Source organism: Trachypithecus francoisi, unplaced genomic scaffold, assembly GCF_009764315.1.
Source record: "Trachypithecus francoisi isolate TF-2019V2 unplaced genomic scaffold, Tfra_2.0 Lachesis_group10, whole genome shotgun sequence".
NCBI lineage: Eukaryota > Metazoa > Chordata > Mammalia > Primates > Cercopithecidae > Trachypithecus > Trachypithecus francoisi.
Window position 1 is genome coordinate 41,959,253 of NW_022681455.1, and position 20,231 is coordinate 41,979,483.

The 20,231-nt window shown below is 40.8% G+C and overlaps 1 protein-coding gene across 8 annotated transcripts in view; it reads right to left on the bottom strand.

Annotated features, from left to right (window-relative positions):
* USP49 (ubiquitin specific peptidase 49) overlaps positions 1–20,231 on the bottom strand; it is a 101,420-nt gene that overhangs the window by 19,534 nt on the left and 61,655 nt on the right. Inside the window, exon 5 of one of the 8 annotated variants that reach the window (XM_033217126.1) lies at positions 2,778–2,844. The exons of the other annotated variants lie outside the window; for them this stretch is intronic. The gene's annotated coding sequence lies outside the window, so the exon portion shown is untranslated. The remainder of the gene's footprint in view (positions 1–2,777; positions 2,845–20,231) is intronic. 8 annotated transcript variants of the gene reach the window in all.

A 20,231-nucleotide genomic window follows, 5' to 3' on the forward strand; every position in this document is an offset into this window, starting at 1 on the left:
TTATTACAAATTATTATTGATAATATTCTCTATCTGAATATATTACAGTGCTGTCCAGTACTGTAGTAACTAGTCACATGTGACTACTGAGCACTTGAAATGTGCTAGTGAGACTGAGGGACTGCACTTTTAATTAATTTTAATTTAAAGTCACATGTAGCTAGTGATTACAGTATTATATTAAGACAGCACAGACTTAAACACAGCAGGACACTATCTTTAGCTTGCTCTGCTTTTCTTTTTGTTTCCTTTCCATTGAAAAATTCGGTACTAGCTAAATCACATCTGAATAGCCTCCTCTTATAACTCAAAACCTGATGCCTGGCAAATCCCCATTTTAGCCTTGATGTGTCTTCAGGAATTTAATTACTACCAAGATCTTATCATATGAAATACAGCAGAGCTTCAAATCCTACAAGGAGAGAATTATTTCTGTAAATAGGAATATAGCAAAACCACACCCAGAACACTAATGCCTTGTAAAATCAATTCCTCTGCTAAAAAAAATATGCTGGAACAACCAAAAGCCAAAAGAGAAGAACACTAAAAATCCATTTCACATCCTCTCCATGGAGAGCTGTCAAATGAAAAGGACACTCTGGAAATTCTTTCTTCTGATTTCATTTTCTGATCTATAAATCTGCTGATCACGCACATCCTCTCCTGCACAGCCCTTTTCCCATTACATATCTGTCGTGGCGACTCACTAACCTGCCATATGGGCAGAGTAAATCCATTCAGGAAAACAGAGGGCTATTTTGCACCTCACCATACTGATTTAAGCTAGGCAGACCAGCTTCTCTAGAGGAAAAACATGTATGATCATGAAATGGAAATCTCCCAAGAGTGACACAAAAGATAAAAGCCACCTTAACCAATAAACAAAATAGAGAATAAAGAGAATACCACCTCAGGTATACTCAGGTCAAGAAAGAAAATGTGTTTAACTCACCTCTCACACATACTCTGACCGCTTTATTTCAGAATAGGGCCTAACACTCATTGGCAAAAAGAGGAATTCTATTTCATATTTTTCTGATGTGTACAGGTTTCTCTTCATATTCTCAAAGGCCATCCTTCTAACATTTCCACTTAAAATGTACATCATCCAGTGTGACAGGCACCTAGTACCCCAAACTGATAAACTTCCAGTGTAATTGGGAAAGAACATGATGTGTCTGATACTTCTACATCAGCAAGTTTTAAATAGATCAGCAGCTTTAAATAAATGTCCTGCACACCCTTGGTCGATCTGCATATGAGGAAAGTAAACCTGATAAAATATCAGCTTTTGCCTTTTTAATTACCATAGTTTTATTTTAAAAATCTGAATCAACTGGAGCTAAGAACCATAGTATTTAAAAGCATTCTATAGATAAATATCACTAAGTGTTAAATGAAAAGATAATTACATCTTTTCAACATTTACCTTTTGTTCTGATGAAAAAATTCTAGATTTATATCATGTTTTTAAAAATTCTCCATATGAGAGATGACAACATTAGGATTCTAAATCTTTCAAAAAAATCTATAGCTTGAAAATATGATGCCTTTTAACTGGAGTATTTCAATTACTCTCAAATAGCAAATTTCTCAGCAGGTCTTAACTGTGTAACTACATCACCAGAAATAAAATTTTCTGGGGGTTGAAGGGGAATCAACAAAAACAAAATAGGGGGAAAAAAAGAGGGTAAATCTACTTTAGAGAAAATTCCATTTCTTCTCTCTCTCTCATCATATTGATTTCTCCTCAGTTGTTAACTAAGGACCGCCGAATAATCCTGCTTGGTCTTGGTAAGACCAAGTGGCATAAATTCCAGCTTCAGAGAGAGTAGACACTATGGTAACATGCTGACAGCCTTCATTTACATAAAAGAATACTAATTACGTGGTATCATCAACATCTGTGATTCTGCTCACTGCCATATGCGACAGCACTGGGTATTTTAACCCTTTAACTCACTAAGTGTACCTAGAATTACCTCTACCACAAAACCTGCATAGACTGCTTAAAGAAACACAGCGAATACACATTTGCAAATAATAAATGTTAAAAATGAATTTCATTTTCTGCTAACATTTCCAAGAAGTATGGGAAAACATAACCTAATATCAAGATAGTTAAGAAAAAGATTTAAAAATCAAGATAGAAATCAAAACAAAAAAGGGGGGCAGAGACTGAGAAGGGTGGGGTTAGAGAAACTGTTCAGAAGTCCTTTGCTAAGGGACAGTGGGTGGGGGAAGAGATTGCTGAATGGGTAGAGTGTCCTCACAGGCTGCTGCATTTTCCCCATCAGTGCCATTGTCTCTGAATGGGGGTGGATGAGGGGTAAACTATAAGTCATAGTGCAGCTCAGAGACCCCCTGAAAAGGCTGAATTCTCTAAGAAGGGTTCGGAAGCTCTGACAAAATGTGTTCTTAGCTTTCTGACCCAAGAGCTGAAATGTCCACTTACGCAGCAGCTCTTGGCCACAGTCAACGAGACCTGTGAGGTGTGCTATCACTCATTTGTCATCAGTAATCAAGTGATGATGTTCAAGAATGAGTGTCTAATCATAGGTTACAGCAGATGTAACCTATGCCAGCATGATAATAGCTCACTTGCATTAGGATCTGCTTTCTTCAATGAAAAAGGAGTAGAGTTCATCTAGGGAATAGGGTTTGGCATACAATACTGGTTTGCCCATGGAAAGGGGCTATCCCTGCTGCCACGCAGGGAAATGACAAAGGCAGAACACCTGACATGGCACAAATGCTTTGTTCCATACCCTCCGTACCTTCATCCTCTGCTCTCTTTTGTTTGCTTCCTTCCTCTTGCTACAAATATTCTCAAGTGTCTTCTGTCTAAAAAGAGAGGGAGATACACAGACAGACAAAAGTTTGTCCTGCCTCTAGACCATCCTTGACACTATACTCTTTCTCCTTCTGGCAAGAGTAATGTGCAGGTTCATCCTCCTCACAATTCACTCCTTAACACCTCCTTTTTGTAGAAACTGTTTTCTCAAAGGTCACTAGCAGTTTCCTTATAGCTAAATACATTAGCCTTTTCTCAGTCCCCATCCACATTTTTTCTACACTTAACACTGCACAAACATTCTCTCTTGAATTTTAGACAACTGTTCTTGTCAGGCTTGCTTCCTGTGTCTGTAATTACATCTCTGTTTTCATGTCTCCCTTCCTTGAAGTTTAGGGTTTCCTTAAGGCTCTGTCCTCAGCTCTCTTCTCAATTTTATCTACTTCCTAAAACTTCAAGCATCATTTCAATACAGGATTATATATTTTGATACTTTTTAAAAACTAAAAAAAATTATTGGTAGTTTACATGCCATAAAATTCACTCACGTAAAGTAAAAACCTGATAATTTTTAGTGTACTCACACAGAGTTCCACACTTTATTATTATTATTTTTTAAAATGAGACAGGGTCTTAGTTATTCAGGCTGGAGTGCGATGGCATGATCTCAGCTCACCATAACCTTTGCCTCCTGGGCTTAAGTGATCCTCCCGAGTAGCTGGAAACACAGGCGCGCATCACTGTGCCTAGCTAATTTTTTGTATTTTTGGTGGAGATGGGGTTTTGCCATGTTGCCCAGGCTTATCTCAAATTCCTGAGCTGAAGTGATCTGCCCACCTCGGCCTCCCAAAGTGTTTCGATTACAGGCATTAGCCACTGCAGCTGGCTATTATTATTATTTTAGAGACAGAATCTTGTTACACTGCCTAGGCTGGACTCAAACTCCTGGGCTCAAGTGATCCTCCTGCCTTAGCTCCCCGAGTAGCTGGGATTATAGGCACATGCCATCATGCCTGGCTCCCACACATGTTTTTTTTTTTTTTTTTTTTGAGACGGAGTCTCGCTCTGTCGCCAGGCTGGAGTACAGTCGCGCAATCTCGCTTACTGCAACCTTCGCCTCCCAGGTTCCAACGATTCTCCTGCCTCTGCCTCCCGAGTAGCTGGGACTAGAGGCACGCACCACCATGCCCAGCTAATTTTTATATTTTGAGCTGTGACGGGGATTCACCATGTTGGCCAGAATGGTCTCGATCTCTTGACCTTGTGATCTGCCCGACTTGGCCTCCCAAAGTGCTGGGATTACAGGCGTGAGCCACCACGCTCGGCCCTTTTTTTTTAAAATCATTTTTTGAAATGGAGTCTTGCTCTGTCACCCAGGCTGCAATGAAGTGGCACAATCTTGGCTAACTGCAACCTCGACCCACTGGGTTCAAGTGATTCTCCTGCGTCAGCCTCCGGAGTAGCTGGGATTACAGGTGCCCGCCACCATTTCTCTCTCTTTTTTTTTTTTTTTTGAGATGGAGTCTCGCTGTGTCATCCAGGCTGGAGTGCAGTGGCGCTATCTCAGCTCACTGCAACCTTTGCCTCCCGGGCTCAAGCAATTATCCTGCCTCAGCCCCCAGGTAGCTTGGATTACAGGCGTGCACCACAATGCCCAGCTAAGTTTTATATTTTTTGTAAAGACAGAGTTTCACTGTGTTAGCCAGACTGGTCTCAAACTCCTGACCTCAAGTGATCCACCCACGTAGGCCTCCCAAAGTACTGGGATTACAGGCATGAGCCACTGCACAGGGCCACTCCTACACATACATTTGAATCTCAGGTTGAATTTTCACGTAATAATATCTGCTTTATGGTGTACTACTATTAATGCTATTTTCAGGATGAAGCTGCTGAACATTTTGTACTTTTTTGTTTGGTAGCAGTGATGATCCTGTACTGAGCTATATATACAGTTTCATCCAGCTCTCCTGGTGATCAAGATCTGTAAGATGACTGATGGGTGTTTAGGAGATGCCACTTGTGGTACAAAGCTAAGCTAGTTGGCCCTCAAGGGATCAGACTTTTTGATTAATTAACTTAATATTCTTGCTAAAGAGTTCTGTACCTAAAACCTAACCCCTTTTCCAGGAGGATGGCTGACTGGAGGCAAGATGGCAAAAGAAGACTGATCATATTAAATTCAAGGATTCTGAATACACTGGGAGAACACATGTATACACACACACACACACGCACACACATGCACACACTCTTAGAAATGTTGACTCCCTGCAGAGGAGAAGTAGCAGCCAAAAGTGGATGAGAACCAGATTTGCTGGGTAAGGATTAAGCTTCGGAGCTTAGTAGTTTGTGCTGCCTCCAGATCAAAGGGGCCCACTTGCTACAACCTGGTGAGGCCATTCATAGAGCTGATGTTAAAAAAGCATGGCATGCATTTTGAGCCACCAAGTATCCTGTCCCCAATTTGTCCCACTGCTCAGGCCCTGCTCAATAACAGTTCCTTTACTAACCTGGGGAATCAGCTCTGTCCACACCTTGGTCAGCTAACCCAACTTCCCTATGAATCCCAACACATGAATGTTCCAACCAATGGAAGAAAGATGTCACTCACAGGCCAGAATTTTTCTTAAGCCAAGAAAGGATTATCCTGTGCAACAGAACCCCTGATCTCATTTGCTAACTCTTCCTTTTACTGAAGATAAGCATTATACTCTGTCTTTAGCCATACTGTATATGTGACCCAATGGCACACAGATCAGCTCCATTAAGTGCAGCACATGTGCAATGAGACTTGCACAATGCAAACTACTTCCTGTGTCATTCTGCTTGGGATTACCACATTGGTATTAAGGTCTCCCTAAAGGAAAGTGGGATAAAAGTCTGTACAGGCATGAAAAGATTTCTCTTTTTTAAAATACTTGTTGAGATTTTGTGCTTTTGAAATGGAACAGGAAATCAAGTGGGGAGAAGAGCCAGAAACAAGGTTGGGTTTGGATAATAAACCCCCAAACAGCATGTGGATATCTGCAAGCAGGTATTTAGGATATCTACATAATAAAACCTGTAAGAGGAAACCCAAAAGCCACTCGAAGTCTTTTGTTTTAGCATGATCTCCCTGACAAGCTAGTGATAAAACAAGGTCCGAACTAAAGGCTCCCGGAGTTCTCTACTGCCACATGGAAAATTTTTATCCCTACCACTGACAGAATCAGGATTTACCCTTCTAAAAGCTGACCAAAGGAATCATGGTTTGTCCCTGTAGTATGCCTCTCTAACACCATGTTCTCTACAGCAGCTAGACAGGCAATCATAAATATATATATATACACACACACACACACGCACATATCAAAGTGTATATAAGTATATATGTCAGACTTTCTTGAATTGTACCCTTAAAATGTGTGTGGTTTATTCTATGAAAATTATACCTCAGTATAGTTGTCAAGCATTATTCAGACATACACAGATATGAGTAATTTACTCCTAATAAAATAGAGGATGTAGGCAGTGGCTTCTTAAAGTATTAGGTGAAAACTGACAGGAAATGTTATAATAGATGGATAAGGCTGACAATACCTAACTCTACTGATCAATCTTGCTTGAAACTAGGGCAACTAGACCTCCCTGATACAATGCCATGAAAGGTTCATAGCAGCATCACCTATTATAAAAACTCTTGCTAAAAGAACTGAGCCTGAGTCCAAGGAAGCCTTTGGATCTAACTACCAGGTTATAGGAAACCTAGGACCCAAGAACATTCTGTCATAGGCTGCAGTTAGCCAAATCACCAAATTGAAATGTGGCAAACGCTACAGGATTCGTCAGTCATCTGGTTTCTTTAACAAATAAATGGCATGAAAAAAAGGCAAGTGGGAGTGGATTTGCTCTAGATTATTAGAAACCTATAGACACAGCAATCAAATGCAATCTGTGCTTCTTATTTAGGTCCAGATTTGAACCAACCAACCATAAAAAGATATTTTTGAGATAACTGGGGAAAAATGTTTTAAAATACTGTCTGTATCTAGCTACACCATTAGTTTTTTTCTTTTTTTAAGTTTTATTGAGGTATAATTGACATACAATGAGCTGCACATATTTAAAGTTTATAATCTGGTAAATTTTAACATATGATATACTTGTGAAACCACTGCAATTAAAACAATAAACACATCAGTCACCCTTAAAAGTTACTTTGTGCCCCTTTGTAACCCCTTCTTCCAGCTTCCCTCCCTACCACTGCCCTTAGTCCACAACTAGAGAAACTGAACATGGACTAAGTATTAAGTGACACCAAGTAATTATTAGTTTAATGTGATAATGGTGCTGTGGTTCCATTTTTAATCTTTGTATGGTAGAAATACCTCTGAAATATTTATAGATGAAATATTAATATTATGATTGACATATGGAATTTGCTTTGAAGTACTCCAGGAAAAAAAAATAGTAGGACAGAAAAAACAAGATTGTCAAAATGTCTGTAATGGTTGAAGCAAACAATATATCAGTAGTGAGAGAAAACCTTGGAATACAAGCTATTCACAAATTAGATAGGTTATGAGACGTACATGGAATTCATTATACTACTCTCTTTATTTTGGGGTATGCTTGAAATATAACATAAAAATATTTTTAGGCCAGCATGGTAGCTTACACCTGTAATCACAGCACTTTGGGAAGCTGAGGTGGGCAGATTGCTTGAGCCCAGGAGTTCAAGACCAGCCTGGATGATGTGGTGAGACCCCATCTCTACAAAAACTACAAAAAAATTATCTGGGCGTAGTGGCATGTGCCTGTAGTCCCAGCTACTTGGGAGACTGACGTGGGAGGATTGATTGAGCCCAGGAGGTTGAGGCTGCAGTGAGCCATGATTGTGCCACTGCACTCCAGTCTGGGCAAGAGAGCAAGACTCTGTCTCAAAACAAATAAATAAGTAAATAAATAAATAAATAAAACACCTTTAAAGACAAAAAAAGCAAACAATATATCAGTAGTGAGAGAAAACCTTGGGATACAAGCTGTTCACAAATTAGATAGGTTATGAAATACTCTTCATTTTTACCATCATTTCTAGTTTTGCTTTGAAATGTACCCTTTGAAAAACACCTCCCACCTGATCCCCCACACCAAATCAAAGTGGTGCAGTTTTTCTCAGTAGCGTTAGTCACAGAGATTGTCTGCATGAGCCTTTCTGTCTGGGCCTCAAGTCTGCCTTTTAGACTCAGGAGGCAACCCCCAGCCACCGCCCCCAACCCCACCACCCTACCAAATTTCTTTCAGTAACCTCACCAGATTTTTATCCACAATTTGTCTACAAAATTTCCTGATTAGCTCTGTCTTTGGGGGGCATGAAGCCACTTTAGTCAGTCTGTTGAAATGCCCTTGCTTAGCCAAATGTTGTTCTCTCTTTCTGAAACTTCCACTTTACTGGGAAAGAAAAGTCCGAGGCCTGGCATGGTAGCTCAGGCCTGTAATCCCAGTACTTTGGGAGGCCAAGGTGGGTAGATCATTTGAGGTCAGGAGTTCAGCATCAGCCTGGCTAACATGGTGAAACCCTGTCTCTACTAAAAATTACAAAAATCAGCCGGGTGTGGTGGTGTGCTCCTGTAATCCCAGCTACTCTGGAGGCTGAGGCAGGACAACTGCTGAGCCTGGGAGGCAGAGGTTGCAATGAGCTGAGATGGCACCACTGCACTCCTGATTTTTAAGCAATTCTGCTCCTTTCTCATGGACTCCAATTATCCAGGTAGAAAGAAGCTCATCCTATACATTTATAAGTCTCACTGTAGTCTCAGCAAACAACAGAACAAAAATTATGTTTTTAAAAATACAGTATTTTTGTTTTTCTGACCCCAGTCACATAAAGGTTACCCCCAGTCTACATGACATTGGTTTTACGAAGCAAAATCTGGCCACACAGATCCAGCACAGTATTCACAAACACCAACTACCAGGTTGGTTTTCAATCATAGAAACAATGTGAAAAATAGCACTAGGTCTAGTTTAAAAAGCCTATTGAATCCATAATGTATGTATAGTAGAGTAACAGAATACTAGTGCTACCACTATAACAGTTAACTACCAAATGTATTTTCTCTGAGAAAATTATTTCAAACTTGCAACTTGAGACGCCAAGAATTGCTTTCCCAGCTGCAGCTCAAGCAGTGAAATTGGGAATCTCCCTCCTCCCACTTTCTCCACATGGCTGAAGAGGGCTTTCCACACATGGTCATTTGTATGGAAGACACATATACACTAGGAACTGCCTGCAGAGAAGAAAAGGAACAATTTCTGTGAATAGAAAATAAATCTGACTGGAATATACAAATGGATCCTCAAGATTAGATGCTGGTGTCGGTTATTTCGGTGGTCGTTCTAAGAAATGGGAACCCGTCTTCCTGATGTCCTGCTGCTTAAACGACAGCAGTCCATTTAGCTCTGTGCCTCTCCAGCAACATACCAAAGCATGTCTGTCAGGAAGGAGGCCCATCATATTTTGCATGAAGACAACTTTTAGGCTAGGCGCGGTGGCTCACACCTGTAATCCCAGTACTTTGGGAGGCTGACGTGGGCAGATCATGAGTTCAAGAAATCGAGACCATCCTGGCCAACATGGTGAAACTCCATCTCTACTAAAAATACAAAAATTAGCTGGGTGTAGTGGCGCGCGCCTGTCATCCCAGCTACTCAGGAGGCTGAGGCAGAAGAATCACTTGAGCCAAGATCACACCACTGCACCCGAGCCTGGCAACAGAGTGAGACTCCATCTCAAAAAAAAAAAAAAGACAACTTTTAAGTACTTGCTTTCAAGAGAAAAGATGACAAATATCCAAAGAAAAGGAGCCAAATACACAGGAGTATTTGTTAAATATATACAGAAGGAGAACACTGGAAGCTACAAAGAGATCATTCATCATTCATGCACTTTAATAGCGAATAAGTTAAATGAATTGTAAATCAGCCATAAGTAGAAACCACCAGTTATTTTTAAAAAAGGAAAAAAGAGGCAGGGCTATATGTACAACAACTCAAAATACAGTATGTGAAAAAAGCAAAGGGGCAGAACAATGTGTATAATATATCATGAATATACATGCAAGCATACATATACACACATGCAAATAAGAGGATAACAAGAAACTGGTAACAGCACATGCTTTGTGGGATGGAGATGGAAAGGAGACTCAGTGGTCAACCTTTGTACCTTTTGGGGAAAAAAGTCACATTACCTATTTTTAAAAAAGGACATGGCACTGAGAAGATTCAGTGTTTCAGTAATCTTAAAAATTGAGGCATCAGCAAGATGACTGAAGATAAGCACAGAGCTAAAATGGTTTACTATGTTTTCCCTAGGAAATAAAGTTTAGAGATAGGCAATCTGGAATTTATGGCATATAGAGTACCTAAGGAATTCTAGCTAGTAGCACTAGCCATTACAAAAAGAGTCCTCTCCCCACATCTTTTCCATAAGCCGATGACTGCAAAATGCAGGCTCTGAAGAGTCTGTACTCTGCAGAGTGGCAATACAGCAGAGCCTCAGTCAGTCAAGTGTCAATCATTTGACATTTCTTATCAACCAAGGTACCAAGGTAATTTCTAGTCTTCTTCCCCAGGGGCCACTACCAAAAACTGTCCACAGAAGTGAATTTGTGGATAGACTCTCTTTTCGCCAACTCTCAAGAGATCTTCCCCTCATGGAACAGCTCCTAACATTATTGCAGTGTAAGGGTAATCTCTCTCAATATCCAACCAACCTCTCTGAAATGGGCAGTGGAGGTGGTAGGGGAGTCAGAAGAGAGGGAGGGAGGAAGGTGGGGAGGGAGAGAGAGACAGAGAGAGAGAGAGAGAGTGTGTGTGTGAGTATGTGTGTGTGTGTGTGTGTGTGAGAGAGAGAGAGAACAGTTAAGGGAATCAGCTGAATGGTGAAGCACTCCTCCTCCATACCATTCTAAATTCACAAGGTGCACTATAAGCCTCAGTTTCTTAGTGCCTAAAGTTGGAGAGCACTAATACCTACACTGCAGAGAGCTGTTCTGAGGGAGGCTCAAATGAGATAGCCACGTACTGTGAAAGTAGTTAAACCTAATCAAAATACTGGCTGACTTGGCCAGCCCTGTTACCCATCCCCAGGCCAGTTATTTTTGCCTCCATAGGGCCCAAAGTCAGGCTGGTTTTCAGCATCTTACAGTAACTGAGTCTCTAGTTTTGATTTTATCCAGAAAATTTCATCTAATAAGGTGTTCATAATAAGCTATTCTTAAACAAGAAAATAGAGGATACTTTTATATTAAAAACAAAATAGGCCGGGCGCGGTGGCTCAAGCCTGTAATCCCAGCACTTTGGGAGGCCGAGACGGGCGGATCACGAGGTCAGGAGATCGAGACCATCCTGGCTAACATGGTGAAACCCCGTCTCTACTAAAAAAAAATACAAAAAACTAGCCGGGCGACATGGCGGGCGCCTGTAGTCCCAGCTGCTTGGGAGGCTGAGGCAGGAGAATGGCGTAAACCCAGGAGGCGGAGCTTGCAGTGAGCTGAGACCCGGCCACTGCACTCCAGCCTGGGCGGCAGAACAAGACTCCGTCTCAAAAAAAAAAAAATAAAAAAAATAAAAAAAAATAAAAACAAAATAACCACTATCTTTTGAGAGCAAATTTGAGGGTTTTTCTAATATTATCTATTAAATCTTTAAAAATTGTTTAATAGCAACACAGTGCAAGGATAGTAAAAGTCCAATTTAGATGTTTTTAAAAAAACAAACAAACAAAAAACATAGCATCGTCGGGCACAGTGGCTCATGCCTGTAATCTCAGCACTTTGGGAGGCCGAGGTGGGCAGATCACCTGAGGTCACGAGTTCGAGACCAGCCTGACCAACATGTAGAAACCCTGTCTCTACTAAAAATACAAAATTAGCCAGGCGTGGTGGTGCACGCCTGTAATCCCAGATACTCGGGAGGCTGAGGCAGGAGAATCGCTTGAACCCGGGAGGCAATGGTTGTGGTGAACTGAGATCGCGCCATTGCACTCCAGCCTGGGCAACAAGAGCGAAACTCTGTCTCCAAAACAAAAAACAAAAACAAACCCACAGCATCACAAAATGCAGTCAAATTAAAGAAAGCAGAATCAGCCTTAGCTCGCTCTCCAACGGGGGTATGCCCGTTGAATACTTACAGGTCCAAGAGAACGCGCTGCATGGCAAATATATAAAGGGGGCCCTCTTTCAAATATGGCATAGAAGGCATTTCAAAGACGTGAACTGTGCATGAACCCTCATCTCTTGTACAAGAATAAAGCAGATGTACTTCTGGGAACTCAATTATAGTGAGCAGGCACAAGAGGTGAGAGGACTGGGCCCTAACTTGTACAAGAATCAAACAGGCTGACCACAAAAAGAGGGCCAGTGCATACCCAGGCAATGAACTTACTACAGTTTAAGTCCCACAAATCTTAGCTACCTCTGCCCTATTTTAAAGTATCAACCTCCTGGTGTGCCAGTAAGTCTCACCATTTGAATTAAGACATCGAAGTCCCTATTAAAGGCAAATATTTTAAGGGAAACACCCTAAGCCAATCAACTACCAATAACTAAGTGCAGGTTAATTTACTGTAGCAGGAGATGGAAAGCAGAGTTCAGGCATATAATACTGCCTAAGTAAATGTTGACAGAAAGAAACTGAAGAGGAAGGGAAAAGCATGAATCATTGCCTGAGATCCCACAGAAGGGAGTTCTGAGCCTTAAGGTTGTAATGGACACCAACAAGAGAGGTCACTTAAAAGAAAAAAAAAGGCCGGGCGCGGTGGCTCAAGCCTGTAATCCCAGCACTTTGGGAGCCGAGACGGGCGGATCACGAGGTCAGGAGATCGAGACCATCCTGGCTAACATGGTGAAACCCCGTCTCTACTAAAAATACAAAAAACTAGCCGGGCGACGTGGCGGGCGCCTGTAGTCCCAGCTGCTGGGAGGCTGAGGCAGGAGAATGGCGTGAACCCGGGAGGCGGAGCTTGCAGTGAGCTGAGATCCGGCCACTGCACTCCAGCCTGGGCGGCAGAGCGAGACTCCGCCTCAAAAAAAAAAAAAAAAAAAAAAAAAAAAAAAAAAAAAAAAAAAAAAAAAAAAAAAGATATGAGAACACGAAAAATAAGTCTCACTGACTTCATAATTTTTTCCAGCATCTCTCCTACATTGCCCATGGTAAATGTGCTGAACACTGTACATACCCATGAAATTATTATATCAGTGAAGTATATCCTTAGCAAATATTCAATACTAAAACAAGGTATATATGTAATTTATTAAGTTTTTAAGAGATGTGAATAACAAGAAAAGTAATTATTCTAAACTAACCTTTAGAATAATAACCTTTAGTTTATGAACAAGGTGTTGTGTGAGCCTGATTTCTCAGTAAATTTTAAAATTGTTTTTGTCTTTTTTTCCTCAAGACCAGCCTACCATTGAATGTTTATTATTTTCAAGTTAGTGATCACAAACAGCCTATAGCCAAGGGTAAATGAAGAATAGCTTGTTTGAAGACAGGACAACAGTCTCATCAAACCACCTAATTTAGCTACAATCAACTTATCAAAATATGTATCATCACTATACCTACCATTTACACAGAAACTTAACAGAACTAATAAGAACTAAACTGGGGCAGGTGCATTGGCTCACGCCTATAATCCCAGCATTTTGGGAGACCGAGGCAGGTGGATCGCTTGAGTCCAGGAGTTCGAGACCAGCATGGGTAAAATGGGGAAATCCTGTCTCTATAAAAACTACAAAAAGTTATCTGGGCATGGTGGCATGCACCCTGTAGTCCCAGCTACTCAGGAGGCTGAAGTGGGAAGATCAATTGAGCCCAGGAGGCAGAGGCTGCAGTGAGCTGAGATCGCACAACTGCACTGCAGCCTGGGTGACACAGCAAGTGAGACCCCATCTCAAAAGAAAAAAAAAAAAAAAAGAACTAAATTGCTTTGAAGGAACTATGAATAAGAAACATCCTATCTAATATTGGCAAAAGCAAAATAATACATATTATGCATTCCACGAGACCAAACAATAGATCTCTATGGGACCATTTAATGCATTACTAATTCTAAGAAGCCAACATACATGAGTCTGCCAACAAAGAAAATATGTCATAGAATTGTTCCAGACATGATTTGCACCTTAATGGGAAGGTGGGAGCAGGACTGTTAAGGTGATGATGTCATTGAGCAGGTTCAAGAAATAAGGAATTGTCACATGACAATGATATAAAATGTCTCCAAAACAGCAATTAAGGTTTTATCTTCCGAAGTTGAAATTAGAAAAAAAAAAAAAAATACAGTGGACACAATAATCCATCTGCTAAAAATACTAAAACCCTGAGGTGTGAATGACAGCAGAGTTCTGGGGCCCCCCAAACCCAATCAAAGTGACTGAGATATAACCTCACAGAACCAAAGAGAACATGACTGTGGAGGACTGCCAGCCTATGCCTGACCACAAATTGAAAGTCAGCAGTTAAGAGGGGAGCATCTTTTGACCAATGGTTAGGCAGTGTTTTTCCTTCAGCTAAAGACAGCAAGTCCCCCAACTAAAAAATACAACTACTCAAGCCTGTTGATACCATATAAGCCTGTTGAACCCAGGAGGCCTGATACCAACAGTCGCTAAAACCATCCAGCAGACTCCCTCCGCACGGATTCCTTGCACAGAAAACCAAAATTGATTTTCCACATACCTCGGCTACAGGGAGAGAATGTAATAACAACCAAACTCAAGTACTAGTTGGCTTAACAGTTCTGTTTCTCACTGAAAATGAATCTTCACTCCAATGACATTGATCATATAAGTCAGTTCCCAAGAAACTAGGCATAATATGTTATTCTCACAAAATTGAGGCTGTGAGCCTTTAGAGATAAAGTCTAGACCCTAGTTATGACTTCACCAAGGTAATGCCACCTGGGAGGGCGCTGAGTAAGAAGCTAGCTAGCTGGCATTTTCAGAGGTAAGTTACTCCCCATTTATTTCAGATTTCTCCAAGTAGAATATAGTCAGGCCGGGCATGGTGGCTCATGCCTGTAATCCCAGCACTTTGGGAGGCCGAGGCGGATGGATCCCTTGAGGTCAGGAGTTTGAGACCAGCCTGGACAACATGGTGAAACCCCGTCTCTACTAAAAATACAAAAATTAGCCAGGAGTGGTGGTGGGCGCCTGTAGTCCAGCTACCTGGGAGGCTGACATAGGAGAATTGCTTGAACCCAGGAGGCAGAAGTTGCAATGAGCCAAGATCGCACCACTGCCCTCCAGCTTGGGCAATAGAGCAAGGGGCAGTAGGGCAAGACTCTGTCTCAAGAAAAAAAAAAAATACAGTCAGACAAAATTTGCCTGGGTCTGGATACTTTTTGGTATTTTAATAATTAAGTTGCATTACAAATAATTAAATCAGCTGTCATTTATTGAACACTTACTACATCCAAGCACTGTTCTAAAACTTAATATATGTCATTTATTTTTCTCAACAATCTAATGAGGCAGTAATTTTAACCCCATTTTAAACAAAACAAACAGGCTCAGAGAAGTAAAGAAACTTCTCCAAGGTTGCACTGCTGCTACATGGCTGAGCTGTGAGATGAATTACAAAGCTGGCTCTTAGTCAAATTTGATTGACCACTCTCAGAATTTAAAATTTTTTAAATTTACATTTTCTAAATTACTAAAGTAAAATTGAACATTTTTTCATATATCTATTGGCTATTTTTTCTCTACTGTGAGCTGACAAAACATATAATCACCACTAAAGCTACCACTCACATAAGAACTTGCCAAAACTAATAAGAACTAAGCTGCGGCTGGGCGCGGTGGCTCACGCCTGTAATCCCAGCACTTTGGGAGGCCAACGCGGGTAGATCACGAGGTCAGGAGATCGAGACCAGCCTGGCCAACATGGTGAAACCCCATCTCTACTAAAAATACAAAAAAAGAGGATGTGGAGAAATAGGAACACTTTTACACTGTTGGTGGGATTGTAAACTAGTTCAACCATTATGGAAAACAGTATGGCAATTCCTCAAGGATCTAGAACTAGATGTACCATATGACCCAGCCATCCCACTACTGGGTATATACCCAAAGGATTATAAATTACTCTACTACAAAGACACATGCACACGTATGTTTATTGCGGCACTATTCACAATAGCAAAGACTTGGAATCAACCCAAATGTCCATCTGTGACAGACTGGATTAAGAAAATGTGGCACATATACACCATGGAATACTATGCAGCCATCAAAAAGGATGAGTTTGCGTCCTTTGTAGGGACATGGATGCAGCTGGAAACCATCATTCTTAGCAAACTATCACAAGAAGAGAAAACCAAACACCGCATGTTCTCACTCATAGGTGGGAACTGAACATGAGATCACTTGGACTCGGGAAGGGGAACATCACACACTGGGGCCTATCAGGGGGAGCGGGGAGGAGGGAGGGATTGCATTGGGGAGTTATACATGATATAAACGTTATGCACATGTACCCTAGAACTTAAAGTATAATTAAAAAAAAAAAAACAAAAAAAAAACAAAAAAAAAATTACTCGGGCATGGTGGCACGTGCCTGTAGTCCCAGCTACTTGGGAGGCTGAGGCAGGAGAATTGCTTGAACCCAATTCTCCTGCCTCAACCTCAGGCAGAGGTTCCAGTGAGCCAAGATTGCACCACTGCACTCCAGCCTGGGAGACAGAGTAAGACTCTGTCTCAAAAAAAAAAAAAAGAACTAAGCTGCTTTGAAGGTGCTATCAATAGAAACATCATATTTAATACTGGCAGAAACAAAATAATAGGCATTACATATTCCAAGAGATCAACTAACCTTTGCCTATTTTTTGATTAGGTTGTTTGTATTTTTTATATTAAATGATTAGAGTTCTTTATATATTCTGAATACAAGGCCTCTGGCAGTCAGATGTGTTGTAAATATCCTCTGTCTGCAGTTTGTCTTTTGTTTAAGGCATCTTTTGTCATACATAAGATTTTTTTTTTTTTTTTTTTTTGAGAAGGAGTCTCGCTCTGTCGCCCAAGCTGGAGTGCAGTGGCCGGATCTCAGCTCACTGCAAGCTCTGCCTCCCGGGTTCACGCCATTCTCCTGCCTCAGCCTCCCGAGTAGCTGGGACTACAGGCGCCCGCCACCTCGCCTGGCTAGTTTTTTGTACTTTTTAGTAGAGATGGGGTTTCACCGTGTTAGCCAGGATGGTCTCAATCTCCTGACCTTGTGATCCGCCTGCCTCGGCCTCCCAAAGTGCTGGGATTACAGGCTTGAGCCACCGCGCCCGGCCAAGATTTAAAGTTAATACAATCATATGATGCATCTTATAATTTCATCTTTCGTTTATGAAATCCTTTCTTGGGAGGTCGAGACGGGCGGATCACGAGGTCAGGAGATCGAGACCATCCTGGCTAACACGGTGAAACCCCGTCTCTACTAAAAATACAAAAAATTAGCTGGGCGAGGTGGCGGGCGCCTGTAGTCCAGCTACTCAGGAGGCTGAGGCAGGAGAATGGCGTGAACCTGGGAGGCAGAGCTTGCAGTGAGCCGAGATTGCGCCACTGCACTCCAGCCTGGGGTACAGAGAGAGACTCCGTCTCAAAAAAAAAAAAAACAAAAAAGCACATGATCATCTCAATAGATGCAGAAAAGACTTTTGATAAAATTCAACATCACTACATGTTGAAAATCCTCAACAAACTAGGCATTGAAAGAACATATCTCAAAATAATTAACAGCCACCTATGACAAACCCACAGCCAGCATCATATGGTATGGGTAAAAGTTAGAAGCATTCTGCCTGAGAACTGGAACAAGACAAGAATGCTCACTCTCACGACTCTTACTCCACATAGTACTGGAATTCCTAACCAGAGCAATCAGGCAAGAAAAAGAAATAAAAGCATCCAAATAGGAAGAGAAGAAGTCAAACTATATTTGCAGATGATATAACGTTATAACTAGATCTTGGACAAGGTAGCACAAGAAAAAATATATCGATAAATAAAAATACAAAATACAAAATAATTTTATACCTAGAAAACCCCATCATATCTGGCCAAAAGTTCCTAGATCTTATAAACAACTTCAGCAAAGTTTTGGGGTGCAAAATCAATGTACAAAAATCAGTAGCATGTCTATACTGAGTATCAAACTAAGTGCCAAATGAAGAGCATAATCTCATTCACAACAGACACACACACGTACACACACACACGCACACACACACAAAAACAAAATACCTAGGAATACAGCTAATCAGGGAGGTAAAAGATCTCTACAGCAAGAATTATAACACTGCTCGAAGAAATCAGAGATGACACAAATGGAAAAATATTTTATGCTCATGGATAAGAAGAATCAATATTGTTAAAATGGCCACACTGCCCAAAGCAATCTACAGATTCAGTGCTATCCCTATCAAACTACCAATGACGTTCTTCTAATTAGAAAAAAACTATTCTAAAATTCATATGGAACCAAAAAAGAGCCTGAATAGTCAAGGCAATCATAAGCAAAAGAACAAAGCTGGAGGCATCAGTTTTACCCAACTTCAAACTATACTTTAAGGCCACAGTCACCAAAAAAGCATGGTATTGATATAAAAATAGACACACAGCCCGATGGAACAGAATAAAGAGCCCAGAAATAAAACTGTACACCTACAACCATCCAATACTCAACAAAGTTGACAAAAGCAATGGGGAAAGGACTCCCTATTCAATAAATGGTGCTGGGATAACTGGCTAGCCATATGCAGAAGATTGAAGCTGGACTCCTTCCTTACACTATCTACAAAAATAAACTCAACATGGGTTAAAGACTTAAAAGTAAAACCTGAAACTATAAAAGCTCTAGAAAACCTAGGAAATGCCATTCTGGACACAGGCCCTGGCAAAGATTTCATGGCAAAGACACGAAAAGCAATTGCAACAAAAGCAAAAATTGACAAATGGCACCTAATTAAAGAGCACAGCAAAGAACAACAACAATGACAAAACCTATCAGCAGAGTAAATAGACAACCCACAGAATGGGAGAAAATATTTGCAAGCTATGCATCTGACAAAGGTCTAATATCCAGAAGCTATAAGGAACTTAAATTAACAAGGAAAAAAACAAACAGCTCTATCAGAAAGTAGGCAAAGGACACGAACATACATTTTTAAAAAGAAGACATATTGCGGCTAAGAAGCATATGAAAAAAATGCTCAGCATCACTAATCATTAGAGCAATGCAAATAACCACAATGAGATACTATCTCACAGCAATCAGAAAGCTATTATTTAAAAGTCAAAAACATCACAGATGATGGCAAAGATGTGGAGAAAAGGGACCACTTATACAACACTGGTGGGAATGTAAATTAGTTCAGCCACTGTGGAAAGCACTTTGGTGATTTCTCAAAGAACTTAAAACAGAACTACTATTTAACCCAGCAATCCCATTACTGAGTATGTACCCAAAGGAATATAAATCACTCTACCATAAAGACACATGCATGCATATGTTCATTGCAGCAGTAATCACAATAGCAAAGACAGAACCAACCTAAATGCCCATCAATGGCAAACTGGATAATTCCACTGCCTGCAACATCTTGGCTAACCAGAAGTCCTGCGTCTATCCACATGACAGTTTTGCTGCTAGCATAACCAGCATTTGAGAGAGCCAGCCCGCTAAACATATCTGCAACCAAGGACTCTCACAGAGTGTACTTCACTCCCTTGTTACCTCCACCAGAGCAGGTGCTGTTATCCATGGCTAGGAGACCTGAAGATGAATCATATCACAGGACTCTTTGCAGATATTCCCCAGCACCAGCCCAGGGCCTGGTAGCTCCACTGGGTAGCTAGACCCAAAACAGCAATAATAATCACTGCAGTCCAGCTCTCAGGAAGCCCTATCCCCAGGGTAAAGGGGCAGAGCACCGCATCAAGGGATCACTCTGTGGTATAAATAAATCTGAATAGCAGGCTTTGAGTTCCAGATTTTTCCACTAAAATAGTCTACCCAGATGAGAAGGAATCAGAAAAGTAATTCTGCTAATAAAACAAAACAAGGTTCTATAACACCCTTAAAAGACCACACTAGCTCCCCAACAATGGATCTAAACCACTGCAGAATATATATTCTTTTATCAGCACATGGAACATTCTCCAAGATAGACCATATGATAGGTCACAAAGCAAGTCTAAATAAATTTAGGAAAATCAAAATTATGTCATGTATCCTCTCAGACCATAGTGGAATAAAACTGGAAATTAACTCCAAAAGGAACCCTCAAAACCATGGACATTAAATAATCTGTTCTTGAATAATCTTTGGGTCAACAATGAAATCAAGATGGAAATTTAAAAAATTCTTAGAACTAAATGATAATAGTGACACAAATGATTAA